The sequence below is a fragment of the Sus scrofa genome, chromosome X (assembly GCF_054392235.1).
Source record: "Sus scrofa isolate SSC_HxYL_T2T_F1_AM1 chromosome X, Sscrofa_HxYL_maternal_Yorkshire_Landrace_v2.0, whole genome shotgun sequence".
Classification (NCBI taxonomy): domain Eukaryota; kingdom Metazoa; phylum Chordata; class Mammalia; order Artiodactyla; family Suidae; genus Sus; species Sus scrofa.
This window is the reverse complement of record NC_139401.1, coordinates 17616895-17635044: the sequence shown is the minus strand read 5'-3', so window position 1 is coordinate 17635044 and position 18150 is coordinate 17616895. Positions and strand designations below refer to the sequence as shown.

Sequence of the window (18150 nt, the reverse complement as noted above, 5' to 3'; positions counted from 1 at the left end):
TCCCGCCACAGCCCCCCGGGGAGCGGAGACTGAGGTGTCCCGATGTGGTGAGACCCAGTGAGGGGCCGAGCACGTGGGCTGCTTCCTCTGCCAAACCGAACCGCAGCAACGCGGCGGCGGTCCAGACAGTCGGAGCCGGGCCCTGCCTTGCCAAGGCTCCTCAGTCAAACGCAGGCCACTTCTTCGTTTTCCGCTCCGGGGTGCAGCTAGGGCGACCTGGCCCTAGCCGGCCCGACATTTAAAAGGAAGTACCAGCCAATCGGAAAACACGGGGTTTGGCAAAATGAATGGATGGATGAACGGACAATGAAAACGCAGCCAGCGCACCTACCCTCCCTCGCCAAGAAGCCCTTTGAGAACCGCAGGCTCCATCAGCCGCTAAAAAGTCACGTGACAGGGGAGGGGCGCGTGAGCAGGGGACTGAGGGCGCACTCCCTGGACACGTCCTCAGTGGCCAAAACAGAGCAATGGGAGAGCCCAGACTTACTCTGCAGGGTCTCATGGGTCACACGTGGCGATGAGAGGAGGCTCCAACGGGCCCCCTCCACTAGGACTCTCTGCAGCCAGTCGCTCCCATTTCTACCTTGGATGTGAGAGCACAGAGCCAGCCAGCCCCTGGCTCCACGCTTCTGTGGGGAGGGCCAAACGGGGCCCCTACGTGTGACATGACTCAGGGAGAGAAGGTCAACCCAGCAAGAAAACTCTGTGGCTTTTTAGAAAGAAACCCCAAGAACGATGCTTCCTAGACAGTACGGTGTAGACAAAGCAGCCAGATTCTGATTCATCCTGCCTGGGGCGGGGCCGACCGGCTCCATTTCTCAGGAGCTCCCAGATGATGCTGATGCTGCCGGTTCCACGGACCCCACTTTGAGAAACAGGCTTGAAAATCTAGTCACCGAGGAAGGTGGTGGGGCCCGGGGAGGCACCCTCTCCTTCCAGGCTCCTCCCCCTCTTCAAATCAAACCTCCAATGACAAGAGCAGGGTCGAGCTTGCGAAACCTCACCCCATCACTGACGGGCGTCATTTGGGATGGATGGAAATGTGTTTCTGCTTTCCAGTCATTCTTAGGAAAATTCCATGTACAAATTACCAATTTCCCTCCATCCACCCTCTCCTCCTCTTCCTCCAAAACGCCTCTCAATGCAACCTTAAGCTCGATGCCCTGCAGCCAGCCCAGCTGGAGGGCCTCGAGTCTAGAAGCGATTCCTAAGAGGGGTAAAATGTTTTGGGTCCCGCGGCAGCTCTCCTTTCTGTCTCAATAGAATGTGAGCAATCCAGGCTATCCTCCGAGCCAGCCCCAAATCCCCACAGAGCCCGCTTTCTTGGCAGTCAGCAAGACAATCGCTGTCTGTGCTTTCGTTATCCACTCTTAGATCTTAATCATTCGGAGACATTCCTATTTTCCATGTTTGTGGAGGAAAAAAAAAAATCCAAAATGAAAAAAATCCCTTTCTCATCAAAAGTCCCCACAGAAATCAGCATTCACAGACATGGCATTTCACTGGTCATCTGGCCTAATCCTTTGGGGACGCTTGCAAAATTGTTCCCGAGGGCGGATCCGATGGGTGCAGCCAAGTTTTAAATGTCTACAAGGATGAGATTTCCCATCATTTCACAAATGTCAGACGGAACGAACTCTCTGATGTGTGTATCATACGTGAAGAATTAGGAATGATCAGGAAATAGTTCCTGGAAACCGAAATGTAAGCCTCGACATTGGCTCATTAAATGATTCAAGCTCCATAACCAAAAATGGGTGTGCGTGTGGTGGTGGGGGTGGGGGGAGGTTGTTATCTCAGGAATTGAGACTCTTAAGAGGCCAGGAACTTGCCACAGAAACATTAAAAGGCTGAACCACCCTGCAGGCGCACTTTAAAAGGAGGAGGGATGGGGGGAGGTACCCAGTGACAACCTCCCCCTCCCTAAGGGAAGGCCCCCGGGACGCGGGTCCCAGAGGGTTAGTGTTATCAGTAGCCTTATCGGCAACCACAGAGACACAGGACTAAGATCAGAAGCAAGTGGTTGGAGCTCTTTTAAGCTGGTCACCACCCAGCCTCTTCCCGGCACTTCCCAGGCTTCGGGTTTAATTTCAAAGTGAAACCCAAACACACGCAGGCACATCCGGGGACAGTGGGCGCATGCGAGCACCTCTGGTCCAGGCCCAGCTGGCCTTGCTCTCCAGCTGCGCAAGGACCTGGGAGGAAGTTCGAAACGCCACCCTCCCTGCTTCCCAGCGGCCTGCTCATTCAGGCGGCGAAGTCCAAGCAGCAGCAAAGCCACGGAAAGAGGCTTCGAAAAGCCTGCTTTTCATTCTTTTTTCCTTTTACCATCAAAGCTTCCCCCCAGTGACAGCCTCTGGGCTGCATCAGGGAGAATAAGCAGTGGGGCCCCGAGGAGGTGCCGGTAGCTTTCTTTTCTGAGGCCCCAAGAAGGCAGGGAGCCCCAAAGGCCGCCTCTGTTCCCATAACCCAGAAAGACTGCGGAAGGCAGCTGTGCTTCACCAGGTAACCTCTGGGAACAGCTGGAGTGTACAGGAGGTGCTGGGGCAGCGCCAGGAGCCCACTGTGCCATGCTGACCAGAGGCACGGCGAGAGAGCACCACACTCACTGAGCACTAACTCAGGGCGCTGTGCTGACCACTGCAGCCGCCCCGCACGGCACCACCACCACAAAACCGGAGCAAAAGCAACAGAGCTGCCAAACGGAGAAGTCAAGTTCACAACCCAGATCTCACGTGGCTCGCAAGCGGGCGCTTTGAACCAGAGGTCCTCAGAGGATGCACCAGAAGCACCCAGGCCCAGGCCGGGGGCAAGACTTAAACGACAGTAGCTGGGAAAGCACCCAGATGACTCTCAGGTGCAACCAAACTGGAGAACCCGTGTCAGGAACCATCACTCCTCACGGCCACTTAGGAGAAGAGAGAAGAGCTGCATAGGCTGGGCCCAGGCTACGTCTGTCTAGGTCTTCAGAAAACCCACGTGGAGGGCACAAGGAGATCTTTCCGCAGATAGAAGGATTTGGGAAAGGTCAAAGGGCAGCAAAGGGCAGCCTGAGAGGAGTTACAGCGGCACTAGGCCTCAGGGGCTCTTGTTTGGCATGTTCAGAGTGAAAGTGAACTCCAAGAGGCCATCAGCGGGGCAGGCCATCAGAGGCAGGCCAGGCCAGCTCTGAGCTAACCTTGGATCCTGGGCACTCTTCTAGAAAAAAACTCCTGGGCACTCAGGCGCTGCCTGGGTAGATGGGAGTTTAGGACGCTCTTTACCCCAGCCTCTTGTTGCCGTGATGGGGTGTATTATTGCTTTCACTCCTGTCCTGGCACAGGGGTGACTTGGCCCCATCTCAGCTCAACTGAACTCAGAGCTGACTCGGCCACATGACTTGCTTTTGCCAACTAGGTGTAAGCAGAAATGTTGCATCCCTTCTGAACAAAAGCATTAAAAGCAAATGCATGATGGCCACTTTCTCTTCCCCCATCTACCACTTGGACCAGCAGTTCCAGGCAGACAATGATCCCATCAGCTTCAGTCCCAGAATGAAGATGATGAAGGACAGAGCTGCAGCTGACAGATACTTTTCATGAGCAGGAAAGCATGAAAATCATTACTGTTGTACGCCACTGAGATTGGGGGGGGGGAGGTCACTTGTTACCAGGCCTATCCTGACTGATACAATCAATGGCCTTCAGAATACTCTGATGTCATCGATGATCTGGAGGGGATGAGACACCCCAGAGCACTGCCTTCTCTGTGAATCTTTCCCCAGGAAGGGATGGAGGCATCCAATATTAGGTCCCCTTCCTTGACCCCTTAAATCCTTTCTGAGACTAGAAAGGGCTTAACCGAAATTAAAACAAGTAGATTTCCACTTTTATGAGTACATGATGAACAAACAGCATTTAAAATTAGATACCTACATCCCCCATTTCTCTTTCCCCAGTCCTCTAGTTTTCTACGAAAAAGGGGAGGGCTCATTTCCAACATAAACAGCCTCAACCCCAGAGATTCGGATTTAATTGGTCTAGACTTGGTCCTGGGCATCAGAATTTTAAAAATGTGTCCAGTGTCTCTTATGTGCATCCTGGATTGGAATCTAATCCTGTTTCCCCTTTTTACCCAAAGGTCCAGTGGGATGGAGGTCAACTAGCTAGTTAATGGCAGGGGTCAAGACTAAAACCTTTCGTCTATTATCTCTTCACTAGAGTATGTTGTCTCTCAACACTTTTGAGTTTTTTTCTAGAAGAGTCACTTGCCTCCGTGAGTTTCATCAACAGAAAGCTGAGAATATCAATGGCTAATATTCTTGTTAGCCTGAGTGTCCAGGGGCATCTCTGTGCCTTTAATTCATCAATCAAGAATTGCTGTTTTCTACTAGAAAGATACACAAAAGGCACATGCTTTTCAGGACTTTAATAAAATAACCCTGTTCTTTACCGAGTTGATGTCTTTTGTGACGCTTAGTGCCGTCATCAGACAAGCATGGGAGCGCCGCTAGAGTTCTGAGCCAGCTACACACCAATCTTGTCTGCTCTTATGGCTGTAGGGTCCATGTACTCCAACTGCTGGGTGTGTGTGTATAAAATTTACTTCAAATATATAAAATATATACATATATAATGAAAATTATATATAAATCTATAATAATTAAAATATTTGTAAATGTAGCGTTCTGGTCATAGCACAGCAGAAACGAATCTGACTAGGAACCATGAGGTTGTGGGTTCCATCCCTGGCCTCGCTCAGTGGGTTGAGGATCTGGCATTGCCGTGAACTGTGGTGTAGGTCACAGATGCGGCTCGGATCCCGTGTTGCTGTGGCTGTGGTGTAGGTCGGTGGCTACAGCTCCGATTAGACCCCTAGACTGAGAACCTCCATGTGCTGCAGGTGCAACCCTAGAAAAGACAAAAAGACAAAAAAAAAAAAAAAATATATATATATATATATATATGTAAATGTGTATATATAAATATATATATATTCCATTTAAATCACACTGGGCAGTTGTGATGATAGTTATGTCAATGGTGAAAGGTCAGCCAGACAAAGAAAGGTATCACATAGTTACAAAGAAAACATCTCTCTCTCCCTGTACCTTTGTATTACATCCTCGATCTGAGGAAAATAAGTACAGTGACAGCAAAAATGGTGTATGTGTGTAGGGGTGTGTTTATAAGCTAAATCCCCTTTCAAGAATACATGGTGGCAGTTAAATATTGTTAGGTGTGCAAAGAAGGTACAAATGCTCAGGCCCATTTGAAGAAGCCTGCCCCTGGACAGAAACAGCTACAAAAGTCTGTCAAAAGAGTTAGAAACATTTAATGCCTCTCTCTGGCTTGAGCTAATAAGTAGGATTGGAAAATCATCTCTCGGCCTTTTCAAAAATGATTCCAACTCACTTCTCAAAGCCTAAAGGTTCTCACCAAGTACCAGCTAAGGCCGCTATCAGCACTGACCAATATGGTGGGCACGTGCCACACACAGCTTTTCAACACTTGAAACATGGCTCATCCAAACTGACAAGAGCTTAAGTGTAAAATATACAATGGATTTCGAAGGCTTGGTACAAAAGAAAAACGTCAAGTATCTCACTAATAACGTTTTATAGGGATCACATATTGAAATGATAACATTTTCGACATTTTAGGTTAATAACATCTACTATGTAAGTAAATTCCACCTCTTTCTTTTTACATCTTTCAAAAAGTTTGGTCCTAGAAAATGTTTCATTACATGTATGATTCGTGTTCTGTTTTTCCTGGATCGTACTGATCCAGTAGAAATAGAACATTTTAATGTTTATCCCACTCAGTTCAAGTCAGAAGTGACCAACTGTTGACGACATTTGAGGAAGGTGATGGAGAATAACATTCTTGTTAAGAACCCCGACAGCCTGGGTTCCAAGTGTAGTTTGGCCCCTGGACATCTGTGGATCCCTGGTATTTAACCTCCTCTGTGAAACATAATAATCATACTTCTACCTCATGGGGTTGTTGTCAGGATTAAATGAGTAAAAAAAAAATGTACCATGTTTAGAACAGCACCTGGTAGGTGTGAGCGATCAAGAGATGTTAGGGATCCCCATTACCTAAACCATGTTGACATTTCAAGAATTTTAAAAGATCCCCAAGGGTTTTCTAGACTTTAACAGGCTACAGATGAAAAAGATTCCAACTTCAAGTTAGAGCACACACAAAGTATTTTAATAACAAACATGAACTTGTAAAATATCACTAAGCAGCACTCAAAACATCCTTCTTTGTGCATTATCTGACAAACCTTATCATTGCATAACAGGTTTATAATGTCGTTACACATCCCTTGGAATAGAACATAAACGCTTTGAATTTTGGAACTGGAAGGTGAATCAGCACTGATGCTACACATGAATTACCCGTTCTCAAAAGTTCATGGCACAGCGGAACGCTCCCCAATGTTGAAATGATACTGAACACTCTAACCCCTCTTGGATGATTTAGAAGGTCCTTCCAGATCTTTCCGTAAGTAACGGTCACTAACAAATGAAGCATGGACGTACCAGCGCAGGCACTGTCCGAGGTGACAAACAGAGCGAGCTTTCATTGTAACACGAACATATCAGTTAGATAATAAAAATCGACTATGTTTGATAAAAAAAAAAAAAAATCTACACACGCTGACAGAAAAGCCCATGTTTGCATCTCCAAATTTGTGATATTTGCTCTAACTCTGTAAAGGGCCCTCAATCTCTAGGATGACTTGAGTCTACAGTCCAACTCCTGGATGCTGGAGGAGACACCTGTAAGAGTCAGCTATCGTCCCCGCCCCCCCGAGTTCACCTACGCGAAGCTGCCCGACGGTCCGACAGGTACATTTCTGCTCATCCAGGGGACTTTGCCGCCTCTAAACCACCTGAATGTGAAGAAACCGAGGAAAATAAGGACAAAGGAAACAGCCCTCTAAGGACAGCTGACTCTAGAGAAAAACCTAAGGATCCCAAGCAGGGTTTTTCAGCCCTGGCACTATTGACATGTGGAGCCCGATGGTTCTTTGCGGTGGGCGGTCCCACGCGCTGTAAGATGTTGGGCAGAATCCCTGGCCTCTACCTAGATGTCAGTACTCCGCCCCTCGGACTTGTGGCAACTAAAATGGCTTCAGACAGACGCAGCCAAATATCCCCTGGGGGACACAACGGGCCGAGGTGAGACTCAGTGGTCCAACCCTTTGGGTGTCAGCTCTTGAGTACACAAGAGCATCACCTGGGAGCTCGCTGCAAAGGTCCAGCCCTGGGCCCACGGCCAGGATATTTTGATTCAGGAGGTCTGAGGTGGAACGCAAGAGGCTTTGTTTATAACAAGCTCCCTAGGGAGTCTGATGTGGGTGGTCTGAAGTCCACACTCTGAAAAACAATGCTCTTACAGCCTGGGTGCACACCCAGGTCAAAAATCAAGGCTACAGAAAGTATGAGCTCGAAACCAAAGCAGGACCAGTTAAACAAATAAGCCGTGTGGTATAGCAGTTGCTTGATTGTGTAGAGCTCCATGTGGGAGAAATCAGCTCTTGAGATTAAAGAAGTTGCAGAAGAGAAAAGAACCCATCTGTAATCTGCCAGGGGAAATTAAGAATGAGCTGAGCTCATGCTGTAACTTGACCTCCTGGGAAGCCTTGAATGCAGGTGAGTAGTAGCTCTACCAAGGTTCTCTGTTGCTCTCTCTTTTTTTTTCCCAAATAAAGGAAGGAGCTGAGCAGTTGCACAATTCTGCTCCAGCTCATAATAATCTGACATTTGATTTTAGGTTTCAGTCAGTTCCAAGAAATGGCAAAAGGTGACCAAGATTTTCAAGACTTGCACGACTGGTGGGTGTGCAGTCCCTTAGCGAGTAACAAGAAAATGAGGGGGTGAGACCATGCGGCTTGGAGTGCAAAGCCTCCTCAGGGGGACCGTTTGGCTGGAGATGCCACCTCCTACATCCAGCCACAGTCTCTGTTGAACCCATTTGGGTGTGAAAGGGCTTGTGTTTTTAATTATTTTTTTTGTAATTTTACGGCTGCATCCATAGCATACAGAAGTTCCCAGGCCAGAGACTGACTCTGAGCGCCCAGTGACCCGGGCCGGGGATAGAACCTGCACTTCCACAGCGGCCCAATGGGCTGTCGTCAGAGCGCCACAGCAGGAACTCAGGGGCTTGTGTTTTGATATCACCTTTGTTTGACATGAGCAAGGTCCATTTAAAAATAAAACCTAGGAGTTCCTGTTGTGGCTCAGCAGTAATGAACCCGACCAGTATCCATGAGGATGCGGGTTCGACCCCTGGGCTTGCTCAGTGGGTTAAGGATCCGGTGTTGCCATGAGCTGTGGTGTAGGTGGCAGACCCAGCTCAGATCCTGTGTTGCTGTGGCTGTGGTGTAGGCTGGCAGCTGCAGCTCTGATTCGACCTCTAGCCTGGGAACCTCCATATGCCACACATGCAGTCCTAAAAAGCAAAAAAAAAAAAAAAAAAAAAAGTTTTTAATTAAAAATAAAGAAAAATAAAATCACCATAAAGCTGCCATTAATAGGTATCTTACTCTAGGTTTAGAAAACAAGCCCTGCAGCCAGGAAGCCTATGCTAAGTACGGTCATCTGCTTTAATGCCTGTCTTGAAACCTCAAATTTGTTCCAACCTGATTGATATATTAGGGAGAGATCTGAACATCACGCAAATTTTGCACTGGTTTATGTGTAATTCTGTCTGCAAGAAACGGTAAAGGAACACAGAAAAGGTGCACCCAGCTGAGTGGAGCCATAGTTACAACGGGCTCACACCCCACTCATCCCCCGGCTCCTTCCGTTCACCTTGGGAGCCCCGACCATCCACATCCGGGTTTACAACTGTCCATGTTGTTCTCGATCATCCTCCAACGACCCCTTGACAGGAACTCACAAGTTGCAACCCTTCTGATGTCCACTTCCACAAGCCACCTGCAGGGCTTTTCTAGGTAGAGCGCCATAGCTCTTGTGCTCATGCGTTTCCTAACCACGAAACACACACAAAACTGTGCTACCAATTTTATTAGGCTCCCATCTTATTTTTTGACGTGCTACAACGTTTTTAAGCAGCGTGCCCCCGGTCTCACTGATCCCATAAGCCCGGTGGTTTTTACTGCCCAGTTTTGCACAGCACGGTGATTTTCTGGGAACGCGCGTTATATTAGAACTGACCGTAGAACATTTGAGAGGCAAGGGGATGCCGGTAAAGAAACGGGGCAGTGAGACAGGGAGGAAAGGCAGCCCATAAGGAGTGCGCTATCCTGCCTGTTACTCCTGTGGGAGCCTGGAGTTCAAGCCCTCCGGGAAATTCTGGGCAGTGGTGCAAGATGCCGCTCAGATTCGTGGCACCTGAGGAGCGAGGGAGCTGGGGCATTTGCACACCACCTCCTCTCCAGTCCCGGCTGAGGGCTGCTCCTGGGGGTGTTAATTCCAGCCTGTTGAGCACTCAGGAAGGCACGAAGATGCACTTACCGAGGGATGCACATCCCCCTGGAGCACACTGACACGGTGAGACCCAAGAGATGTGAGCTGGCTCCCTCGGAGCCCCTTTGGCCAAAAGGGGAAAAACAACGCAGGAGGCAAAAAGCCAAAAGCATGGGATTGGCCATTTCAAAGCCTCTGACTATAGGCAAGCGTGTCCCGAGCATGCCCGGTACTAGGAATCACCTGAGACTTGTCAAAATACAGATTCTTGGGACTCAACCCACTTCTGTTGACTCAAATTCTCCAGAAGAAGAGCCTAGAGAGCTGTCTTATGGGCATCAACTGTCCCTCCCCAGCACCGCCACCCTCCAAAGCTGACTGTGTCATTGGCATCCTGGGAAACACTGCCAAACCAAGAGTCCACGAGTTCTGCCAGATTCCAACTGGCCACAGAAGAGGTTCCCATACTGAGCTCCGGGGACAGAAGAGGGACCCGAAAACACTGTGACGGAGGCCTGACATGATGCTTGGGACGCCACCCCCACCGCCATTGCACCCGCTCTCAGAAGACACCGAGGTGGCGGGCCAGCTGCAGTCGTTTGTCTCTTCATCTCCCACGCCAGTTAAGTGGCTGGGGGAGCGCGAGGGGCCAGGCACGAGGACCTCCCGTCCAAGGTCACATCCTGCCCACCCACAAGCAAGGTCACGTAAGGCCCCAGAATAGCCTCTCTCATCCTCGAGATAACTCAGCTTCAGGAAACTGCGGTACATTTAATCTCCTAGAGCTTAAGGCCAAGGCAATCCCCCTCGCTGCCGCCCTGAGCTAGAGTTCTGCAGACGCCCAGCCCATCTCCAACCAGGGTCAATCTCTGGTGCATCAGCTCCCATTCCTTCTTTTTCCAAAAACACGGCTCATTTCCAAGCCCGGTCAAGCGAACAAACACCTCATCTATGAAACGAAATGAAATAACTTGATGGAAAATGCTGCTCTAGAGTTGATAAGTAAATAAACCTATGCCATCAGTTAAATTGGCCACCGAAGCCTTAGGACTGCATCAAAAAAAGTCCAGAAATAGGGAGTTCCCATCGTGGCGCAGTGGTTAACGAATCCGACTAGGAACCATGAGGTTGCGGGTTCGGTCCCTGCCCTTGCTCAGTGGGTTAATGATCCGGCGTTGCCGTGAGCTGTGGTGTAAGTCGCAGACGTGGCTCGGATCCCGCGTTGCTGTGGCTCTGGTGTAGGCCGGTGGCTACAGCTCCGATTCGACCCCTAGCCTGGGAACCTCCATATGCCGCGGGAGCGGCCCAAGAAATGGCAAAAAGACAAAAAAAAAAAAAAAAAAAAAAAAAAAAAAAAAAAAGTCCAGAAATAAAATGTCAGAGTAATGAGGCTGGAGTTTATTTTTATATGCAACAGTGTATGAATCAGAAGGGCAGACTCGTCCCTCACGGCTAAGGGGAGATGGAGAGACCAGCCACTCGGGCTCCTTTGGGACAATCTAAACGCCTTCGCCACTCAATTTATAATCTCACAACTGAAGTACCACCTCGACTGCTGCTATAGAAACACTGCAAACCTTGGCCGTGTGTTTGTAGTAGGCGTCTCGGAGAGCAGTGCTTTCCCCGTTGCTCCTTAATGGCAGTTCATCACACGGTGCCCATCTCCATGTGACAAACACGCCACCAGGCAAGGAGGAGGTGGGCAGCTGTAGACCAGTAAACCCACCAGGAGGAATAGGACAGACCAGAGGCTCTGGAAAAGCCCATGTCTAGTATTCAGAGTGAAGTGTGGTGGGACTGGCCCTCCAAGGGAAGGGAGAGTAGTCTGGGAACTCCTAAAAGGCACCCGGAATTCTGAGGCCAGCTCTTACTGCCCACCTGAGGTCTCTCATTTCCGAAGTCCTCATCTAAATAAGCAGATGGTTCTATGACCAGAGAAAATAGGAAGATAGGGGAAGGTTTGTTTTTTTTGTCTCTTTTTAGGGTTGCACCTGCAGCACATGGAGGTTCCCAGGCTAGGGGTCCAATCAGAGCTGGAGCCGCGGGCCCACACCACAGCCACAGCAACGCCAGATCCGAGCCGCGTCTGAGACCTACACCACAGCTCACGGCAACGCCAGATCCTTAACCCACTGAGCGAGGCCAGGGATCAAACCCGCAACCCTCATGGTTCCTAGTCGGATTCATTTCCACTGAGCCACGACAGGAACTCCAGGGGAAGGTATTTAAAAAGAGAGTTTCCCATCGTGGCTCAGTGGTTAACAAACCCAACTGGCATCCACGAGGACACGGGTTTGATCCCTGGCCTTGCTCAGTGGGCTAAGGATCCGGCATTGCCGTGAGCTGTGGTGTAGGTCGCAGACGTGGCTTGGATCCCTCGTTGCTGTGGCTGCGGTGTAGGCCGGCGGCTACAGCTCTGATTGGACCCCTAGCCTGGGAACCTCCATATGCCATGGGTGCAGCCCTAAAAAGACAATAAATAAATAAAAAGAATAAAAAATAACAGTTGTTCCCTGTAGTCAAGGGCAGTATCAGCAAGGGTACACAGCTTCCAGAGACAAACTCTGAGCTAGACCCTGGGGTGTGGGCTGCTCCTTAAGAGGCTGAGAGCTTTTATGATGCTGGTTTCAGACACTCAGATGCTGACTGAGTTGGTAGAATGTGCTGCATGATATGTGCTGCGTGAGCACAGGTACAGATGCTGGGACTGTCCACGGCTGCTCCTGTTGCTGCCGGTATCATTACGGCACGGTGGCTTTAACCTTTAATACAAGTGACTTTTAAAGAAGGCAGTCCGTACAGCTACATGACCCAGCAGAAAGACCACAGAAGACTCAGCACAAGCTGTGCATCACTTCCCTTGAAGCTGTGTGGCCCGGAGCAAGTTCCTTAACCTCTCTGAGCTCCAGTTTCTCCATCTGTAAAATGGAGATGCAAGTTGTAAAGCTGGCCCTTCCGCCTTCAGATGGCTGTTATAAGGGCCGAATGAAAACCCTGTGTAAAGAAACATCTTTGATGAAAGCGACGTGCCGTATCAGTTCAAATGAGTTAAAACTATTCCCAAAGTTCAGGGACAAAGAAGGAGGCCTCCCCACAACACTCGTTACCGGAGAGCAATGGAAGCTTTAAAGGGATCCCCCCCCCCCAAACTCCTTCTCTTCCCACTAGTCTTTCAATGTCAGTGCCAAAGAGATTTTGTCCTGAGTTAGTTCCGCAGGAAGGATTCCAGCCACAGCATGGCCGTGTCTGTGCAGGAAGCAGCAATAACGCGGTGGTTACATGAAGCCTCTGTGGTTTGAATCCTATCTCCAACCCTTGTTAGTGTATGTAATTTCCCTGTAGCCAAGTTTCCACATAAATTACCGATAAAAATAACAGCTCTGTCATATATACCCAACAGAGATGAAAACTGGTATTCAGACAAGCACATACACAGACATGTTCCTGCAGCACTGTCCGCGGCAGCCAAAAGGCAGAAGGCGCTCAAAGGTACGGCCGTGGGGGAACAGAGCAACACCACGTGGTCTCTCCATCCAGTGGAAGCGTGTTCAGCCATCAAAACTGATGAAGCACTGACACAGGAGACAATTCGCATGAACCCTGAAAACATCCCGCTTGGGGAATGAAGCCAGATACAAAGGGACAAATACGGAATGATTGCCATTCTGCGAAATGTCCGGAATAGGCACATCCGTAGAATCAAAAGGCAGACTGGTGGTTACCAGGGCTGGGAGAGGGAAAAGGGGGACCGAGTGCCTAATGGGTACTGGGCTTTCGTCTCAGGGTGATGAAAATATTCTGGAACTAGAGACAGGTGGTGGTTGTATGACACGGTGAAGGTGCTCGATGCTCCTGCGTTGTGAACTTTACAAGGGTTAATCCTGCATTGTGTCAAGTGCACCTCCAGCCAAAAATACACTAACAAGAATCCTAATAGCGCTATGCCTGGGGCGGAGTACACATTCCACACACACGGACCTTCATTGCTCCCGCCCCGGCTTTCAGAGAAAGAGGGTGGAATACTCAGCAAGATGACACCAGGACAGAGGAACCAGATTCACTATGAATGTCGCTCTTGATTCCTAATAAAAGAAAGGCACCTAACTCGTGCTCTAAAAACAGACCAACAAGCCCCTTTACCTCACCTGATGAACCTCACAGCTCTGCAGCGGTTCTGTCTAAGCCTTGGGCAAGTGCCTCTATGCACAGGGACCAGGAGCCCCAAGTCAGCCATGGGGAGGGCAGGCGGGGTCTCCACTCCAGCTCCCCATGTACAACGGAAAAAGAAGCAACCGCCTTTTTACATTCTGAAAGGGAAAGCCCTTTCTGGCAAGAAGCACGGAGGATTCCCCAGGGGCGAAATTTTCCGGAGATTTAAAGACACACCTGGGATGTCTTGCCATTCTTCATTTTTTCACTTTGATCTTCATTAAAGTGTGGTGAGGTGTGCTCTTAGGTATGTGTGTGTATGTGTTTTGTTTTTTTTTTTTCCCAGCTCAAAGCAAAAACCAGCCCAAGTAAAGACCGGGAAAGGTGTGACAGACAAGTTCACAGGAGCGTACAAGTCACAGTAGAAAAGATGTCATCACATAAATACCCCAGATGTCAAAACAGCAATAAAACCATCTCTTCACTCATTTCATGATTGTTAATGAACCATGAGCTAAGTATCCATTTATGAAGCGCATGAAGTATGGTATCTGAAGATGTCACCTCTCACGAATGAAGGGCTGGGCCTTTTCTGTACTGGTTCTGTTTGTCGGCTATTTGGGGATTGTTTGTTTTAGTAAAAAGCCTCATAAGATGAGCCAATGGGGCTGAAGAAACCCAGATACAGGCTGACAAAAACCTAACTCTCAAAAATAGTAAGGAATCTTAAAAGTAGACACTTCGAAATACACTCAATCCCATAAAATTGCTCATCTAATAAAACTGGTGTTTTCTCCAGCCTTAAGCGTGTCCAGGAGAAAAAACATCCCAGATTCATCCCCCAGAAACCAGCGTATCTTGAGGAAAAAACAAAACAACAGAGAGAGAGATTCTGAAAGGCACAATTCCATCTACGTGACAAAAATCTAATTTCCAACCAGGACCCCTGCCTGCTACCCATCCACCATCTTGCCAATAATTAGCAGGACAGAAACTCTTGCAGCTCCCCTCTCTCTCTCAAGGAATTCCCCAGAGTCACAAGGCGAGAAGAGGAGAGACTAAGAAGTCCCCAATGGTTCTCCAGTGCTACCAGCCCAAGGGCCACCTGACCTGAATCACACAATGTGTGTCATCGTCCATCTTTCTGGCAAAGAGGCTTGTGACAATAAGAGACGGGAGAGGCAGCCTGGCCACGTGGCTTCTAGGTCCAAACGCTTTGGAGACGCGAGGCGACAACATTCTTCCATGCTTCTAACTTAAATGTCACACATGACACTTAATTCCATGTTCCCTGGTTCTATTTCAGTGGGGTCCACAAAGTGATGATGTGGCTGCAAGTCAGATGAGGACTACGAACGCTGGGTTCACGTGAGAATTAAATCAGAGCATGCGGAGGGAAGTGCCTGAGGCCCCGCTGTGAACTGTCTGGGGTATTCAGGGAATGGTTGGGGACAGAAGGAGAGAGACTCTGCTTTCACCATCTCCCTTCTCGGGTCCGGGCGCCACATTGCACAGCCACACAACGCTTCCACCCTCAGCCCTGCTGGAGAGACAATGCAATTTAGTGAAAACAAATTGAATCTTGAGTCAGGAAACCTGGTTTTGAGTCTCTGTTCCCTCACTGTCTGGCCCTGGTCAGTCACTTTCCCCCGCCGAGCCTCAGCTTCCTCATACAGAAAATAACACTAATTCCAACATCACTATTCATTATGCAGAGTCAATGAGAGAACGGAGTCTAAGGCATTCTATAAAGGGACGCGTCGCAATCGACATGAGAGCTGTCATTTAAAATCAGCAAATATTCCTTGCGTCACCGATTTCAGGTGAGCCCAGGTGAAAAGCTTGGTCCTACCCAGAGGTGCTATGGGTTGGAAGAAAAAAAGAGGTGAGAAGCATCAATAGTGCGCCTCACCAAAGCGCAATCTGGCAGCCTCTCTCCAGCTCGAAAACATATCACCCTTTGAACTGGCAATTCCCAGATATACTTGCAAAAAGCACGCCGAGTTATGAGAACACACAATGCGCCAAGGCTGGTAGCAGAAGATGGAAAATCTTATGTCTGTCAGTGGGGACCGGTTCAATAAATTACAGAGTCGTAAATACCATGCATCTGATGAAAAGAATAAGTAGCTCATTTGGACCTGGAAAGATTTCTAAGGTTTGTTATTAAGTTAAGTAAAAAGCAAGATAATGACTATCATATAGTATGAGATAGATGGAGAGATATTCATGCAAACACATGCACACCGGTAATTGAATAAAACCTTCCTGGAACGGTACCCATGAACCTGTTGTCAGTGTTTATCTTTGGAGAGAAGAACTAGAACTCAGGGGATAGGAAGGCTTTCATGTTTCATTTTATCGTCTTCCTTTCTTCGCAGTTGGAGGTTTTATTTGTAATCCTGCGCATCTACTTTATTTTTTTTTAATTTCAAATTACACAACATAAAAGAAAACTAGCAGAGTAAAGAAGCCCTTTTTGCAGGCGGGTGTTGTAAAAATGACAAAAAGATAGCAAATGGAAATGCCAGGATGCCGCGCAAGGTGGCTCAGGCTCCACGTTGAGGAAACATCACTCTCCCGGCTGCCAGTTCTCTCCTTCCTTGGACATCCTTGACCTCGGGATCCTGAAAGGTAGAGGTGGCAGAGGGAAATTGGAATGGAAAGCCAAGGAAAATAAATAGGGAAGGAGCCCATGAATCAATGGGCAGAAAAAAAGGATGTGAGACGACGGCGGGGAGCAGACAAAAGAAAACCACATTCTCAAACTGGTGCGGGGCGGCAAAGGGAGCGATGCCTCGGGGCCAACTCCACATCTGAGATGTTCAGTTTGTATTCAAGGGACTATTTTCACCATAAGGATGGCTGTGGGTGAAGCCTACAGTTCTTATTAGCTGAGAATCCCAAGGGGGAACAGATACGTAATCTTTTTACAGAAGATTCCTGTTGTTCCTAATATTTATCCAACTATATATACACAGATGGGGACCTGGACAAAAGAGCTCAGCTTTCAAGTCCTTGCATATTCAAAGCGGCAGACACCGCTTATAAGGAATGCTTAAGCGAGGGAGGCCCTTGTGCCCACCAGAACCCTGGCTCAGGGGGACATTAATAAAATGCTACCTCGAGAGTGGATTCCCTGGCAAAACAAGGAGGGTGAACACTTAACTCATCGGAGGTGCATCGGCTTCTTAGCTGCGGAACATCTAGGTTCCTTTAAGTTCAGGTGGGAGTTCCCATCGTGGCGCAGTGGTTAACCAATCCGACTAGGAACCATGAGGTTTCGGGTTCGATTCCTGGCCTTGCTCAGTGGGTTGAGGATCCGGCGTTGCCGTGACCTGTGGTGTAGGTCGCAGACGCGGCTCGGATCTGGCGTTGCTGTGGCTGTGGTGTAGGCCGGTGGCTACAGCTCCAATTAGACCCCTAGCCTGGAATCTCCATGTGCCGCGTGAGCGGCCCAAGAAATGGCAAAAAGACCAAAAAAAAAAAAAAAAAAAAAAAGAAGAAGAAGAAGTTCAGGTGCACCGTGAATTCCAAAAGACACGGTGGCATTCAGTGCTTCCCCACATTTCGGCCTGGGAACTTTCTTTGAAGCCCATGCTGCTGGGCTGGTGCATCTCAGAGCGCGCTTTGGAAAAAGCCAGTTCGTTCAGGGGCGGCTCCCCGGCTCAGTGCTGGGATCAGAGAGCGAGGATGGGAAGGAGAAACTGTGCCACAGACTCCAGCACCTGAAGGAAGTATTTCAACATGCGGATCAGGGCAGAAGTTATCCAAGTCAGGTACTGTGGGTAAAAGGGAGCCTGGGAGGCTATCAGGGTCGTCCATCGTAGCAGTCCTAGGAAAGAATTTAGAAGGACACAGCTCATCCCCATCATGGTACAAATAAGGAAAGGGAGCGCCAGATAATCCTCAACAGGAGCAGCGCCCGCGGTGCAGAGCCAGGACTCTGGAGCCAGGACGCCCAGCGTTCTGCGGGACCTCAGGCAAGCTGCTTGCCCTCTCTGGGCCTCCGTTTCCTCATCTGAAGAAGGAGGCTAACGGCCGCCGTCTGTACCACGGAGGACGGCGATAAGGATTAAGTGTGCTGCTATCTGTAAAGCACACAGGCCAGGGCCTGGCGCACACGAAGTGCTAGATAAGCGTTTCTTTCAGCAAAGTAAACTTACTGGGCCCTCAGGGTCTAAACCTGAGGCCTCCTTATTCCCTCATTACCATTCTTCCATACCCCTTCCACTCTGATCAAAGAGTAGCTTTAAAAAGTGAAACCAAAAGGACAGGGGTTTGGCCATCATCAAAAAGTCAATCTGAGTGGGGACTGAACAGGTGCACTGTTGCCGGAGCAAATCTCAGGAATTCAAATAACAGCTCTCCCTCCAGAAAAACCTACTGTGTCATTTTAAAAAAGATGTGGGCCAGGAAGGCAAGCGATACATTGATTTCTTTTCTTACCACCCTTAAGGTTCTAGAAAGATCAGGTCGTGGTTTAAGTGGCAACATTGTTAAGAGGTGGCATTGGGGGCCAGGGGGCAGGGAAGCACAGATTCAGAAGGCAGCGGGGGACGGGAGGGAAGAGG

The 18150-nt window shown here is 49.0% G+C and overlaps 1 protein-coding gene and 1 long non-coding RNA gene across 5 annotated transcripts in view; one reads left to right on the top strand and one right to left on the bottom strand.

The window, feature by feature from the left end:
• The window catches only part of NHS (NHS actin remodeling regulator), a 490359-nt gene that overhangs the window by 215530 nt on the left and 256679 nt on the right, over positions 1-18150 (bottom strand). The window lies entirely within an intron of this gene.
• Positions 10825-17576, top strand: LOC146394495 (uncharacterized). The gene is made up of 2 exons (XR_014835796.1): positions 10825-11448; positions 11952-17576. It is a non-coding gene; the product is annotated as an uncharacterized LOC146394495 (long non-coding RNA).